At 45.1% G+C, this 16,159-nt stretch overlaps 1 protein-coding gene across 1 annotated transcript in view; it reads right to left on the bottom strand.

Annotated features, from left to right (window-relative positions):
* Cd300lf (CD300 molecule like family member f) overlaps nt 1-16,159 on the bottom strand; it is a 108,302-nt gene that overhangs the window by 54,725 nt on the left and 37,418 nt on the right. The window lies entirely within an intron of this gene.

Raw genomic sequence — 16,159 nt, 5'->3', positions numbered from 1 at the left:
CCCCCCCCCCCAGCTGTCTCAAAAACAGGTCCCAGCCGCCGCCTGGTGACCTCACTTAAACATGGCGGGGAGGTGTCTGGGTGGCTGACGGCCGCCTGACTGGCACAGTCCCTGTCCTCTGTCACCTTCTCCCTGTCGAGGGCAGTGATTTCTTTCCCTGCCTGAGGTTTAGAGCAGGTAGATGAAATAAGACCTTCCGCCTGCTCCCACCTCTCAATATCAGGTGTAAAGAAAGATTCTCTCTGAACTTAAAGCTCTCCGCTTGGAACCATTAACTCCAAGACACTCTTTCTTCCCCTTCCTCTCTCCTTCCACTCCCTCCACCCAACCCCAGCCCTATGTCCCCCCTCCTTCAGTTCCTAACCCTCTGTGGCCACGGCCAAGATGGTGGGCGAGGCCTCTGCAGCCCAGGAGGGCTCGTCCTGGGCGTCCCTCTTGTCCCCTAACCTGGCCCTGTTCCTTCCTTCCCTGTGGCTCTCTCCCTCCCCACCCCTTTGCCCTTCGGACCACCTGGTGGATGAGGATGTTTACACCGGAAACATCAGATACAGCTGGAGGTCGGATCTGGACTGTCCCCAAAGGCCAGAGCCATTAAGAGGTGGTACATTAAGAGGTGGGGCCTAGAGGGAGGAGGTCCGGTCATCAGGGGCATGCCCGTGAAGGGGATTTGGGGACCCTACCCATACCTTGCACATTCTCTCTCTCTCTCTCTCTCTCTCTCTCTCTCTCTCTCTCCCCATCTCGGCTGCCATGAGGTGACATCTTCTTCTGTCACGTGCTCTGCCACTGTGCTATAATGTCTCACCACAGGCCCAAAGACAGTGAGGCCAACTGACCATGGGCTAACACCTCTGAAACCATGAGCCAAAATCAACTTTTCTTCCATTTTTTAATATTTATTTTTTAGTTTTGGGTGGATACAATATCTTTTTTTTTTTAATGTGGTGTTGAGGATCGAACCCCAACCCTCACACATGCCAGGTGGGTGCACTACCACTTGAGCCACATCCCCAGCTCCCTTTCTTCTTTTTAAATTAACTATCTCGGGTATTTTGTCACAGTGATGAACAGCTGACTACTCAGCTACTGTATGAAGATAATTTAGGCTGGGCATGATGGTACATGCCTGTAATCCCAGTCACTCCAGAGGCTAAGGCAACTTAGAGAGAGCTTGTGTCAAAATAAAAAATAGAAAAAGAGCTAGGGATATAGCTCCATGGCAACGTGTGGCTGGGTTCGATCCCCAGGACTAAAATAAATTTTTGGTAAAGATAATTAACCATACAAGAGATAAAAGTTCCTTTATCTTTCCTCTGGCATCCAAGACTGAGCAGTCAGAATGGATATGGCAGCTCCACGGATCTCAGGGTTCTTCTAGCCATGACTCTGCCACAGAAGATGGAAGCCTTGGCTTCCATCTCAAGGCAAACTGGCTGCTCCAGCTCCCACCATCACCTCCACATTCCAGCCAGAGCTAGTGGGGAGGCAATGGGAGGGCTTGCTCCTCTCTTTTTAAGAACTTGACTACTGCTCACACATCTCATCAGGCAGAACATAAATTATGCCACCACACCTAGCTAAAAGAGAAGCTGTGCTACTCCCAGTACCCAGCTAAAACATCTGTTACCGTAAAATAAAGAGGGTGACTGGAAACCCTTTCCATGTTTTTTCTTACTGAGAAGTGTCATCTCTTCTTCCTCAAACAGGAGAGACAGAGAAGCAATAGCTATGCTTCCCCTATATTTTTCCTTAAAAGCCCTGGAGGCATTAGCTGATCGGTTAGGAAACCCTACGGTAAGTGTCATTTACGGCAGAAGGGCAATGATGACGATGACAACGATGAAAATAAAAGTAATGGTTGATAACTACACGTCACCGTCCCCGCAGTCTTTCTCCTAAGCCGTATGATACCCATGCACTTCATCCTTACAACAGCCCCATGAGATCCACACCATCGTCCTCTCTGCCTTACCACGAGTAACTGAGGCACAGAGCACAGTAACCCAAGGCACCCAGCCAGTAGAGGACACATCGCAGCCCAGGTGGTCTGGCTCAAGAAAGAAAGGAGGTCAATATCGGCTATTCCTGTGTGGCAACCTAGGAGTGGTGTACCAGGAGGCCACCCCTCCTAGGGGACACCAGTGGGGTCACTCACGCCGCTTCTGGATGAGCATGCAATGTGACCGTCTAGGTCACGCCCAACCCCTCTCCCGAGAAGTCCCGGTGCTCTTCCTAATTCCACCCTGTGCTCTCCTCCTGCTCAACTGCAGTGCTCTCTCCTGTCCCTTGGGAATGCACAACCCTTCCTGAATGGTTTCCAGGCCACATTGGTTGAAAGGGACATGATCAGGCACTGACCCAGGAGTTCCTAAACTACTCAGAGTCACCCTGAGACGTTCATTATGATGCAAATCCCCAAGCTTCATGCAGAGAGATCCTGTATCTGAAAGTCTGAAGAATCCATACTTCAAAGGGCACCTGACCTCCCCAGTTCAGAGGGAGCCCATCTAAAGCCTGCAGAGGGAGACACTAATGGACACCTTCCCAGGCAAATCTGAGACCGGAATCTCCTCCACACTGTCCCCACCCAGAGGACACTCGGCCTATGTAAGGAGCTCACAGGATGCACAGATCTCATAACAGCCACTCAATCGATAGAGCACCTACTATGAGCCAGACACCTGGCAGTATTTATGGATTATCTTACTTAATCCACACAACTGCCCTGAGCATTGGTAAAATTACCACCCATAGGGAAGCGGAGACCCCCAAAATTATGCTCCTCAGGACAGGAGCTAGTAAGAAAAGTACGTGATAGTGCATGTGACCCTTTTGTGCTGAAAAGGGACACACCTGCCTGCCCTGGGCTGGGGTCATCTCCCCAGCTGTACCTCAGGGTTTCCTTATGTATTATTCTTAATCCTCAAAGTCCTATGAATTGAGAATTGAATGTTCTAATTCTCTGTTATTAGGAGTAATATGACCTTTTAGTGTAGCACAGGTTATAGGTATTATTTAGTACAGTAATAATGACTATAGCATGTGGGGTCCATATAAATGAAGAATGGAAGAACAGGCAGAGAGAGAGAGAGAGAGCATTGCTACATGTTGGGCATCTCGTTCCATTTATTCCCCACAATCCTGTGAGATGAGTATCATTGATCCCCACTTCCAAAATGAGGGAAATGGAACTCCAAGAATTCAAGAAAGAAGAACCAGTCCTGTCCCTCACAAGTGGCCCAGGGAGCCCTCAACTCGCATCTGTCTGCACCTAAACTCAGGTGCATTTCAACACACCCAGCTGGGTTGGCCAGCGCCCTGCAGCCCCTCCCCCAGCCACACTGGACACAGCGTTGCCAGACTTTCCACCAAGATGGGAGCAACACCTGCAGTGGGCTTCAGGGAAGTAAGACGGAGACATAAGGACCAGCCCCCACCCACGGGCAAGAGGAAACGTCAGCAAGAGTGTGGACAGCAGAGGAAACCCAGGAAGAGCCCCATGTGCTTCGGTGGGGGACGTCTGAGGAACAAGTGGTCCCATCACGCAGCAGAACCTGACCCAGCAGTCAGAGCCACAAACTGCAGCGACCGGCCGAAATAGGGAAGGAGCTCAGCAGGATCTTCAGGTGGAAAAGCAACTCACATCTAGTTATTTTTAGGAAAGCAAATAGATACAGTGTGACTGTGGAAGCAGGAAAATAAAGGAGTGACCAACATGGGAATGAGGACAATTGTGACTCCAGGAGAAGGCGAAAGAATGGGGGGGGGCATATGGTTAAATGTAGGCTATCGCAAAGGTCATAGCATTTGCTTGGGGTCACAGGCTCTTATTACAGCGGGATGAGTGAATGCTCTTCATGGGTGAATGGTAAATACGCCATGATTCAATTACAATCTGCCCAATTCTGTGCACCCTGAGTTCTGATTTAAAGAAAACCTAAGAACAGAGAAATGGCTGCCTATTGGAAGGAGGGACCTCCTCTTCCCAGTTTTGATGCTCGATTGTGTGCCTGGAGGAAACAAGTCACAAAGGATCCCAGGGGTCCTCAAATCAAATCCGATGATCCCTAGAGCAGGTGGCAGGCTGTGCAGGGGGCACTGGCAGAACAGATGCTGGCCAAGGGAGGTGTGATTTCAGCAAAGAAAAGTCCTCAAAAATAAGATGCCTCCCATGGAGAAGCACACGCTGCCCTCCCAAACACACCTGCTGCCGACTGTGGGAAAGAAATCACCTGTGATGACAGTCAAAGAGGAAACCCAAAGAACAAGGCCCTTCCCCAAGCCCGAGCACGACTCAGACACAGACAAATGCTCTCACTAAAAGTGGGTTTCTTTATCTTGTTTGATTGTCACTTGACAAATCACAGTTGTTTATCTTTGTGGGGCAACTGTGAGGTCATGATCTATACCACACACTGTGGGGTGATTAAATCAAGCTCATAGCAAGTCCATCCCCTCGTATTCTTGGTGGTGAGAACGTTTAAAATGGGCTCTTTGGGAAATCGAGAAATACACAGGACATTATTGTTGGCTGCAGTCCGTATGCCATGCAGTGGGTCGCGAAGACCTACTCAGCGTGAACGAAACTCTGACCGGCTCCCCAGGCTCCTCCCAGCAGGGTGTTCCTTAGGAGAACAGGGTGCACCACACACAGGGGAAGCCACAGCAGGAACGGTGCCCCGAGACTTGCTGACTTTTCTGTCTGACCTTCCCAGGATATTGAGCAAAAAAGCCCCCTCTCTCTGGGGCTGGAGGGTAACCGCTCTCCAGTAGCACCACGACCAGGTTCTGAGACCCTGCTGGGGACAAATGTCCACCAGGAGGAAGCACTGAGTTGGAAGAGCTTTGCAGGCAGCAGAGGAGCCTCCAAGGCTGCACCGTTAGGTCGCCAGGTCGTGTGGAAGTCGAGAGCGCCGTGGTCTCTGGCGATGGGAGGCTGATGGAGGGAGGCCTGGCCCCTGGGGTTTTCTAGAGTGGCTGCTCCCTGTGCCCCGGGTTGGCACACTGCTGCGTCTCATGTAAGCTCTGGACTGAGGGCGCTGGGTGGATAGACGGTGTCATTGGCACCTCCTGTACACCTCTGGGGAGGCAGCTCCTCTTCGCTCCTTCTCCCGAGCCTCACTGAGCAGCAGGAAAGCTGGAACTTAGAGCCAAAAATATTCCCAGAGTTTTTCCAAGTACAGAGCAAAAGGCTCCAAATAACTCTCGACAGTCACTTCCTGAACCATGATTCCTGGGTGGTGATTCTACGTGAACAAGGTGGTGAGGAAGGGGAAAGCAGATCACATCAACATGGGCCCGCATTTATTAAGCACTTACTGTATGCCATTTAGCACGACATCTATGCTAAATGTTTTATATACCATCTCATTTATTCTGACAAACAATTCCTTAAGACAGGTTGTTACTGTCCCCATTTTACAGAAATTGAGACTTAGAGGAGGGCACTGAATAGGGTTCTGTCAGCCATCTACACGATCCTGGTGATCACTTACTGTCCCTGAATGTCACTTTCACCAGCCATAAAAGGAGAAGAATCGTATCCCCTGTCCGAGAATTATATTGGAGAAGATTAATTTAGATAATACATGCAAAACAGCCTGGCATATTGAGGTCACAACACGGATCATTTATTCATTATTTATCCTGTATCCCCCATAAGCACCAATAAAGAGGGCAGGAGGGCACCTGATAGCAGCAGCGATCTGACATGCTAGAGAGTGGCCCAGGTGCCTCACAGAGTTGCTCTTGTTGAAGGGTGTTTCTCAGTTATCTAAAATGTGACTCTTGGGCTGCTGGAAAGAAGAGCTGGTGCTCAGCAGCCTCTTCTGGGGCAAAGCTCTCCCCAGCTCACACCTTCCTCTTCACTGCAGGTATCTGCTGTATACTCCAGCATGCTCGGGCCATGCCACTCAAGTGACAGCTCCCCACCCTGAGCATCCGGGACATACCAGGCACTGCACCAGCCACCCACGCATCCCTTCATTTCCACAATGAGGATGAACTAAGGGTCATGATGGACCCAGTCGCACACGTAACAAAGGCAGAGCCAGGTTGGAGACCCAGCTCTGAGGGTGCGGTGCTCCAGCGCTGGCCCCTGCACGCTGCTGTGCCATCACCGTCCTCATCGTGCAGCAGGGTATTTCTGTCCCCGTCAGTCACTCCTCATAGACTGCCAGCTCTTCAGAGTCAGGACCTGTGAGTCTTTTGTCCATTTACCCCGAGTGACTGGCACTGTGCCTGGCCAGGAATGAATAAATAGGTGAGGAATGATCTCTCCCCAGGAAAGAGACAGCCGCATTGTCCCTCCTAGGTCAGTATGACCCATCGCCTCCATCTCCACCCAAGCCTGGGGAGCTAGGGGCAGGTCACTGAGGATAAAGCTGCCCCCGCCTGACTGTGCCTCCCTACCATTCCAAGAGCCCAGAGCTCCACCGTGGGCACCCCATGGAGCTCTTCCTGAGAAGAAGTGTTGCGGGATCTTTGTTCTAGAAGGGCCACCTACTCCCCTATTTCACAACTTTTTGCAACATTAAATCCTCATAGAGTTAATTCCAGGCATTTCCTCCAAGTCCTGACCACTGGGCTCAGCAGGAGGCTGGCTTCACATTTACGATGATGGTTTGCAGATGATTTCCTTGGTGACTCCAAAGGAAGCACTTAATGTTCACATGAGGTGCAGCTTGAAATTTCAGAATCTAAACAGCTTCTTGGTTAATAGTGGAAACTCTGAGGTCACCTACTCCTGGGTTCAAATTCCAGCTAACTCTGTAAGTCTTTTTAAACTCTCTAAGCCTCATTTCCATTAAAACAGGGACAATAATAACCCATCTTATGAAATTGTTGGCCAGAATAAATGAGATGGTATATTAAAAACTTAGCATAGTACCTGGCATACAATAAGAGCTCAATAAATGTTAATGTTTTGAAAGTCAGGCCTGAAGCCAGGCCTGGTGGGGCCCACCCAGAATCCCAGGGGCACACCCAGAATCCCAGCTACTTAGGAGGTTGAGGCAGGTCTGAAACCAGCTTGAGTAATTTACGAGATGTAGTTTCAAAATAATTTTTTAAGTGCAGATTGGTGGTAGAGTGCTTGCCTGGTGTCCACAAGACCCTGGGTTCAATTCTCAGCACTGAAAAAGAGAGACCAAAAAAAATTGTCCAGTCTGAGGACCTCTGAAGCAGCTGTGCCAGTGTTAGTACCCCGGAATAACCCCCGATCACTTTAGCCTCAGGGTTTCCTCGTATTACCAGCAAACTCCCTGATCACTGACCCAAAGGTTTCTCCAAATCCTGCCCACTTGCATAGGTCTCAGCCAGCCTTTCTAATGCTTCATTCTGAAATGTCAGCAGGCATCCAAGAATCCCCAGATATCCAAGAGTAGGAAATCCACAACATGGAAGAGGAAACCAATATAGGTAACAGATGAAGCAGCAATGATGTCAGGAACAGGAGAGAACTTGAAACCACTTCATTAGAGTTCTTGAGACTCCTGGTCCATAAAGCAAAATGATAAAAAGAAATTGAGGCCGGGTGTGGTGGCACATGCTTATAATCCCAGCAGCTCTGGAGGCTGAGGCAGGAGGATTGTGAGTTCAACGCCAGCCTCAGCAACAGCGAGGCAGTTGAGACGCTGTGAGCAACTCAGTGAGACCCTGTCTCTAAATAAAATACAAAATGGGGCTGGGGATGTGGCTCAGTGGTTGAGTGCCCCTGAATCCCCGGTACCAAAAATAATAATAATAATTAGTATGACAGTTTTTTAAAAAAAAAATAAACATAGAAATACCATCTGAGTCAATAGTTCCACTTTGGAATGTAGGCATGTACCCTCAACAATTGAAAGCAGGGTATCAAGGGGATTTTTGTTTATTTGCCATATTCGCAGCAGCATTATTCACAATGGATTGTGGAAGCAACCCAAGTGTCCACCAGTAGATGAATGAATAAATGAAACATGGCCTATTTATCCAATGGCATTATTGTTCAGCCTTAGAAAGAAAAGATATTCTGACACATGCTACAACATGGAGGAACTTGAGGACATTACGCTAAGTGAAATAAGCTAATCACAAGAAGACCAATATTGTATTATTCCAATCATGAGGTACCTAGATTAGTCAAATGCATATGGATTGAAAAAAGAACAGTGGTTGCCTGGCTGGATGCAGAGCGCATGAGCACTGATTGTTTGATGGATACAGAGTTTCATTTTCATAAGACAAAGAGAGTTCTAGATATGGGTTATGCAACAATGTAAACCTACTTCCCACAATTGAACTGTACCCTTAAAATTTCTACATTGTTAAGTTTTGTTAGGTTTATTCTGTTACAGTTAAAATTTTTTAATGAGAACACAAAAAATAATGGAGAGCAAAAAGAAAGTTGCCAAAACTCTGCACTGTAAGAATTTGAAGATGAGATTCAGGAAATATCCTAGCTCAAAGAACAAAAAGACAAAGAAATGGAAAATATGAAAAAAAAAAATGTTTTACTTAGCAAAAGAAACAATCCAGGAAGTACAACATCTGGCTATTGGGGAACTTCAGAAAATAATCATAATAACTAAGAAGAGGAGAAAATTTAATTCAGAGATTTTCCCAGCAAGAAGATACACATCCTCAGATCGGAAGGATCTACTGAGTGCCCAGCATAATAGATGTGAAAAGTTTATAATTTTTAAAAATTAATGTGAAATTTCAGAAAAGCATGGATCAAGGCAAGATTTAAAAATCATTCAGAAAAATAAATACTAGAACAGGTCATCCCCGAAGGCAGAGGGAGCCATCTGGAGAGACTTTCCATTAGCAACACTAACTCCATACACATCTGAGACGACAGTGCAGCCATGTCTTCAAACTGAAGAGACACCACCTTCAACCTGGATTCCAAATCCAGCCCCAAACCAGGAAAAGTCAAGCAAACACATCTCCGAAAGTCCACCTCCCGGGCCGCTGGTGCACGAGGCTATTTGGGTACATTCTCAAGCAGCTTCCTCAAATACTTATTCGTGAGGAGTAAACCAAGAAAAGTAAACCAACCTCCTGAGGGAATAAACCAATTAAGAGGAAAAACTGAGCCACAGAAAATGCTGGCTCTGTGCAGTAATAGAATTAAGGAAAATGCAGGGTTACAGCTGGGCAGGCCCGGAAAGCAGCGGTTCTTGGAACAGTTAGAGAGGACCCAGCAGAGAGGTCTGTGGGAGAGTGTGGATGAGAGCTTGGAACCGGACTCTGGAGCTTACGAGGAGGCCCAGAACTCACCTTCTAAGAGCAGTTAGAAACTCCAGAGGGAGAAAGTCATTATCCAAACACAAAAACTATTCATTGAAAGAATTTGAATTTGCATTTTGAAAACACAAAGAAAGCAACCCACATCAGAACAGAAAGTCATTGAGGTTCAAGAGAAGAATGGACCTTGTACAAAAGAAAAGGAAGAGTAAAGAGCCGAGGACATGAGAGATATCACGAAGAAGACAGGCATTTCCTTTCCCAACAACAAAAGAAAGGCAATTGCAAACTTAGGAGAAAACAACAATACCTAAAAACAAGTGATGGGTGTATTATTTAAAAGAGTAAAGGTTGAACTAGGGATGTAGCTCAGTGGGAGACTGCTTGCCTAGCGAGCACAAGGCTGGGTTTGACCTCCACCACTGCAAAACATAAATGATACATAGATAGATAGATAGATAGATAGAAGGCAGATCTTGGATTGGATTCTGGAACAGAATAAGGATATTAGATAAAAAACTAAGGAAATATAAATAAAACATTGTTTTGTGGTTTTGGGGGGGTTTTTGGTTTGTGTTTTGTATTGTTTTGTTTTGGTTTTTTGTTTAGGTGGTTTTTTTGTGTTGTCTGTCTGTTGTTTTGTTTGTTTGTTTGTTTGTTTGTTTGTTTTCTGTACCAGTGATTGAACACTGGGGCACTTAACTACTAAGCCACATCCCCGGTCCTATTTACTTATTTTTCTTTATTTTGAGACAGGCTCTCACCAAGTTGCTTAGGGCCTCACTAAATTGCTGAGGCTGGATTTGAACTTGAGATCTTCCTGCCTCAGCCTTCTGAGCCCCTGGATTACAGGACTGCACCACTCTGCCCAGCTAGAGCATGGACTTTAATAACAATGTATGGATAATGGTTCATAGTTGTGACATTTGCACTAGAGCAATGTAAGATGTTAGTGGGGGGGGGGGTATACAAGAACTTTGTATACTATCTCTGCAACTCTTTTGCAAATTAAAGTAATTCTATGATTAAAAGTTTATGTCTAAAAGTATATTTGAAGGAGGTTGAGAAAGGAAATGGGAAGAGAAGTGAAAGGAAGAATGGGAATGGGGGTGGAAATGCCTCATCTTACATCTGGTGACTCAATAAACACAATCCATGGCTAATGATGCCAGAAATAGGGGTCTAAAGTCTGTTGTGAAATTGCAGAGTGGGCTGGTGGAAGAACAGGAAAGAGCTACATAGCCCTACTAAGAAGAGAGCAGAGGACCTTTAAGGGTACCGTCAACAGAAGATGCTTGTGGTGGATAGACAAAAAATCAACATGGTAGGAACCAAAACAGAAAGAGCTATAAAGGGCTTTTCTTAGAGAAGAGAGATTGGAAGTGCGGAGGAGAGAGATGTCTAAGGCTTTCACGTCACTTTATTTTTTACTATATGCAGTGGCTGCTTCAATTAAAGTTTTTCAAGGTGAAACTTTTTTTAAAAGCTCTTTAGCCTATCTGGTTCACAGGATGACAGATATGGAATGAGAAGCCACCACAGAGATTTTATCTCCCAGACAAAAGACTGAGATCATCTACATTAAAATGTAAAGGAGCACCCTTGAGAACTCTGTACATGAGGGACATTCTGATCAAGACTAATTTTTTGCCAGCCTTGGTGGTGCACACCTGTCATCCCAGCAATGTAGGAGGCTGAGGCATGAGGATTGTGAGTTCCAGGCTAGCCTCAGCAAATTAGTGAGACCCTGCCTCAAAATAAAAAATAATAAATTAAAAAGGGATGAGGATGTGGTAAGCACCCTGGGTTCAATTCTTGGTGCAGAAAAAAAAAAAGGACTAATTTCTCAGGGAAGACATAACTACTATAAATACAGACCTGTGTACTTTAGACACAAACATAATGGGGAAGTGGTCAACTGAACCCATGTGACCCAATGCTGTGGGTCACTGGAGTTGTGCGAATGAAACATGCTAGTAAAGAAAAGGCAGAACTGAGCGTAGAGAGCTGGATATTCACTGACCTTGAAGTCAAGGACCTAAAGAACACGTTTTGAGCCCCGACTGTGGCTCCACACATCCCAGAAGAGTACAGCACCATTTCCCAGGAGAGGAAACTGAAGTGAGAGGCACAGACAAGAGCAGGTGATTCACAGCAGACAAGAAAGTTGGGCGTAAACCTCTCCCTGTTTACGGAGACCACCCAGATCACCTCCTCAGTGTGTGGAGACAGGATGAAAGTATGTCACTTCTAAAACCTTTAGACCAGAAGCTCCACAAAAACAAATCACCCATCCAAGAGTCGGTCTGCAGATGTCCTTATCCATCACACTCGGGGGACCCAAATCTCAGGAAGATGTCAGTTCAAAATCAAATTACTTATGAGAATGACTTGTCTTCAAAAAAATCACTGTGTCGTGACCTCTCCAAATTGAACAGGGAAATACAGAAAACCTAAACAGACCAAGGGCAAGCAATGATATTGAAACAGCAATTAAAAGCCTTCTGACAAAGAAAAGCCCAGGACTGGATGAATTCTCACTAGGTTCTGCACAATCTTTAAAGAAGTACAAACACCAGCTTTCCTCCAGTTTTAAATTGAAAGGGAGGGAATACTCTCAAATACATTCTATGAGGATGATATAACCTTGATATCAAAACCAGACAAAGAACAGTATCTGATGAATATAGATGCAAAAATCCTAATAAAATATTAGCAAACCATATTTTAAAAAATATATCAAGAAGAGAGTTCACCATGATCAGGGGGGTTTCATTCCAGGGATGAAACATTAATTCAACCCATGCAAATCAATAAATGTACTATACCACATAAACAGAATTAAGGACAAGAATCAGATGATTGTGTCAATAGATGCAGAAAAGGCCTTGGATAAAATCCAGCACCCATTCATGTAAAAAATGCTGGAGAAACTAAGGAGAGAAGAAACTTACCTCAACATTATAAAGGCTTTGTATGACAAGCCCAAAGTCAACATCATACTGCATGGAGAAAAACTGAAATAATTTTATCTAAAATCAGGAACAAGGCAAGGATGTCCACTGTCATTACTCCTATTCAATATAGTTCTTGAAACTCTAGCCAGACCAATTAGGCAAGAGAAGAAAATTAAAGGGATACAAATAGGAAGAGAAATAGTCAAATTATCTCTGCTGATGACATGACCCTGTATCTAGAAGACCCTCAAAATTCCACCAGAAGACCTTCTAGAGCTGATAAATCAATTCAGCAAAGTAGCAGAATGCAAGATCATATTTATAAATCAATAGATTTCTTATACTCCAATAGAGCCTCTATTGAGAAAGAAAGCAGAAAAACTATTCCATTCTCAATAACTTCAAAATATTCCATAACATAAAATACTTGGGAATTAATCTAACTGAGGAGGTGCAATACCTTGTTTAGTCAGGTTTATTTTTTCTGCTATGACCAAAAGCCCTGACCAGAACAATTAGAGGAGGAAAAGTTTAGTTGGGTGCTCACAGTTTCAGAGGTCTCAATCCACAGATGGTTGACTCCATTCCTCAGGGCCCAAAGTGAGGCCAAACATCATGGTAGGAGAGCGTAGTGGAGGGAAGCATTTGAGGACATGGCACCAAGAAGCGGAGGAATATGAAGCTTGGCTCACAAAATATAGACCCCAAAGACACACCAGTGACCCACCTCCTCCAGCCACCCCCCACCTGCCTACAGTCACCACTCAGAGCTATCCTAACAAAACCAGCTTGGTATTGGCGTCAAAATAGTCATGAAGACCAATAGACTAGAGACAAACCCACATAGTTTCAGTCATCTGATATTTGGAAAAGGTGCCAAAAATATATGTTGGAGAAAAGATAGCCCTTTTAACAAATGGTCCCGGAAAATTGGATATCCATTTGTAGAAAAATGAAACTAGATCCCTGTTTCTCACCCTGCACTCAAGTGGATCTAAGACCTAGGAATCAGACCAGAAACTTCACAACTGCTAGAAGAAAGCTTAAGCTCAACCCCAACATATCGGCACAGGCATTGATTTCCTTAATAAGACTCCTAAGGCACAATAAATAAAACCAAGAATCAATAAGTGGGATGGAATCAAATTTAAAAGCTTCTGCACAGCAAAGGAAATATTTAAAACCATGAAGAGAGAGCTTAAAGAATGAGAGGTCATCTTTGCCACCTTCTCCTCAGATAGGGGATTAATATCCAGAATACATAAAGAATATATATATATATATATAAAATACATACATACATATAATACAAAAAATAATAATCCAATTAACAAATGGGCAAAAGAATTAAAGAGACACTTCTCAAAACAAGAAATATGAATGGCCAATAAATATGTGAAAAAATGTTCCACATTGCTAGCAATCAGGGACATGCAAAACTACGCTGAGATTTCATCTCACTATAGTCAGAATGGCAATTACCAAGAATACAAATAATAATAAATGCTGGAGAGGATATGGGGGGAAAGAGTACACTCATACATTGTTGGTAGGACTTCAATTCATACAACCACCTCTGAAAAGCAGTGTGGAGTTTCCTCGAAAATCGAGGAATGGAATGACTCAGCTATTCCATTCCTTGGTATTTATCCAAAAAGTCTAAAATCAGCGTACTACAGGGATGCAACCACATCAATGCTTATGGCAGTGCAATCCACAATAGCCAAACTAGGTGCCCATCAACAGACAAATGGGTAAAGAAAACGTGGTATATATACAAAATGGAGTTCTACTCAGCCACAATGAAAAATGAAATTGTGGCATTTTTCAGTAAATGGATGGAACTGGAGATCATCATGCTAAGTGAAATAAGCTAGACTCAAACTCAAAGATCCAGTGTTTTCTCTCATATGTGGAAACTAGAGCAAAGTAAGAGGAGCAGGAGGGGGAGGTCTGATATCGCAAGATAGAGGAGAGATCAGTGGAGAAGAGGAAGGAGATTGAGGGGGAGGAAGAAGGGAAGGGAAAAGGGAGGAAATGCAGAGCTAATTTGACAAAATTATGTTATGTGCATATGTAAATATGCCACAGTGAATTCCACCTCTATGTATATGTAGAAAGCACCAATTAAAGATAAATAAATAAATGGGGCTGGGGATGTGGCTCAAGTGGTAGCACGCTCGTCTGGCATGCGTGCGGCCCGGGTTCGATCCTCAGCACCACATACCAACAAAGATGTTGTGTCTGCCAATAACTAAAAAAATAAATAAATAAATAAATATGTTAAAAAAAATTTTAAAAAAAAAAGATAAATAAATGAATGAGTGAAAGGAAGATTACATGTTTTTCTTTTCTTTTATTGGTTGTCCAACCATATATCTCTGATCTCTCCTGCCTGGCTAATGCCTTCTCATGCTCAGAATCAAATTTAAAGGATAAAAATTTTAATACAGTAAATAAGATCATAAATAAAATTATTAAAATATAAAATGTAATATTTATGGTATAAAGGATGAATGCCCATAATATAAAAAGAGATTTTATAGATCAATAAGAAAATATGAGCACATTTATTAATCTACTCTCCATATAATATCCAAAATCATCTTTAAAACTCAAATCTGGCCATACCACTCTCCTGCAATGGCTTTGCATTGCTCTTAGAATAAAGTTCAAAACTCTTCACGTGGCCCACATGACTGGGCCCTCACCTATAAAATAAAATAAAATACTTGGGAATTAATCTAACTTGTCTCACATCACCTCTCTTTCCTGTGACTCTGGGCTCCAGCCAGACTCAACTTTTCTAAGTTCCTTCATTTAAACTGTAAAGCAAGTGTCATTTAGAAGGTGTTATTATTATTAAGTGTTAAAAGATTTTTCAGGTATGTTGTCTCATTTACTCTTCATACATAAAAAAAGTTAGGCATCGATTTTTGTACATGTTTTACAGATGGGAAAATAGAAGCAATACCAGAGAATATAAGTGATTTGGCTAAGCCAACCCAGCCAAAAAAGAACTGAAGCCCAGGAGTACTGTGCACCCTTTTAGGCCTGGGGTTATCTAAACATTCCTCCATGTTGATACTGACTACCAGGGTCAGTGGGAACAGGACGGTAGTGAGGTAGCCACCTGCTGAACACTGAGTCACATATGAGGAGAAGCCCGGAGACTGCAGTCTCAGCCCCCATCCCATGAAGATCAGCCTCCTACTCCCGACTGGACCTCCCTGATGCTTAGAGGAGGCAGCCAGACTCCAATACCCTTGCCACGAGAGCCTATAGCTCACACTCATCGAGGGGCTTTTCTAGGCTCCTTACATTAACTCGTTAAATCCTCAGAACATCACCACAAGGTGGGTACTGTGGTGGAGGCGGACACAGGAGGGACGAGGAAACTGGCCCAAGATTGCCCAACTATTTTCAGAGCCTGCTCTCAGTCATTCTTTCTCCCCCACCACCACCGCCGCCACCCGAGCCATCCTTCTTAACTTCTTGGGGTCACGTGCATCTGCAGAGCGTAATCAAAGCTGCGGGCCCTCCCCCTCAGAAAGTACAGGTGAGCAGAATCTGGCATATTTCAAGGACCTCGGGGACCTGTAAGGCCCGTCAACCACCCATCTCAGGCTTAGAACCGCCGTCTCCTACGTCCCGGGGAGAACTGCCCAGGGACCAAAAGAGAGGAGGCGCGGGGACCACAGGACTTGGCCTCCGCGAACCGGGCGGGGAGCAGGGCTGCGCGTCGTGGTGACGGGGATGCGGGTTCGCTGAGGATCGGGAACCAGGATCTCCGGGACCGCAGTGCCCCGAGAGCGCAGCCGGGTCACTGCCTGCAGACTCTGGTACCGGGGAAGGCGCGCACGTCCCTCCCCGCATCCTGGAGTCACAAGACAGGAGATTCGCGGAGGACGGAATCTCAGAACTCCGGTCCCAGGCGCACAGGGGCGGCGTCGCTGTTCCGGTGCTGAAGC

This window comes from Marmota marmota, unplaced genomic scaffold, assembly GCF_001458135.2.
Source record: "Marmota marmota marmota unplaced genomic scaffold, marMar, whole genome shotgun sequence".
In the NCBI taxonomy this organism is placed as follows: Eukaryota; Metazoa; Chordata; class Mammalia; order Rodentia; family Sciuridae; genus Marmota; species Marmota marmota.
Note: the sequence above shows the minus strand (reverse complement) of the source record. Positions and strands in the feature narration are given on the sequence as shown.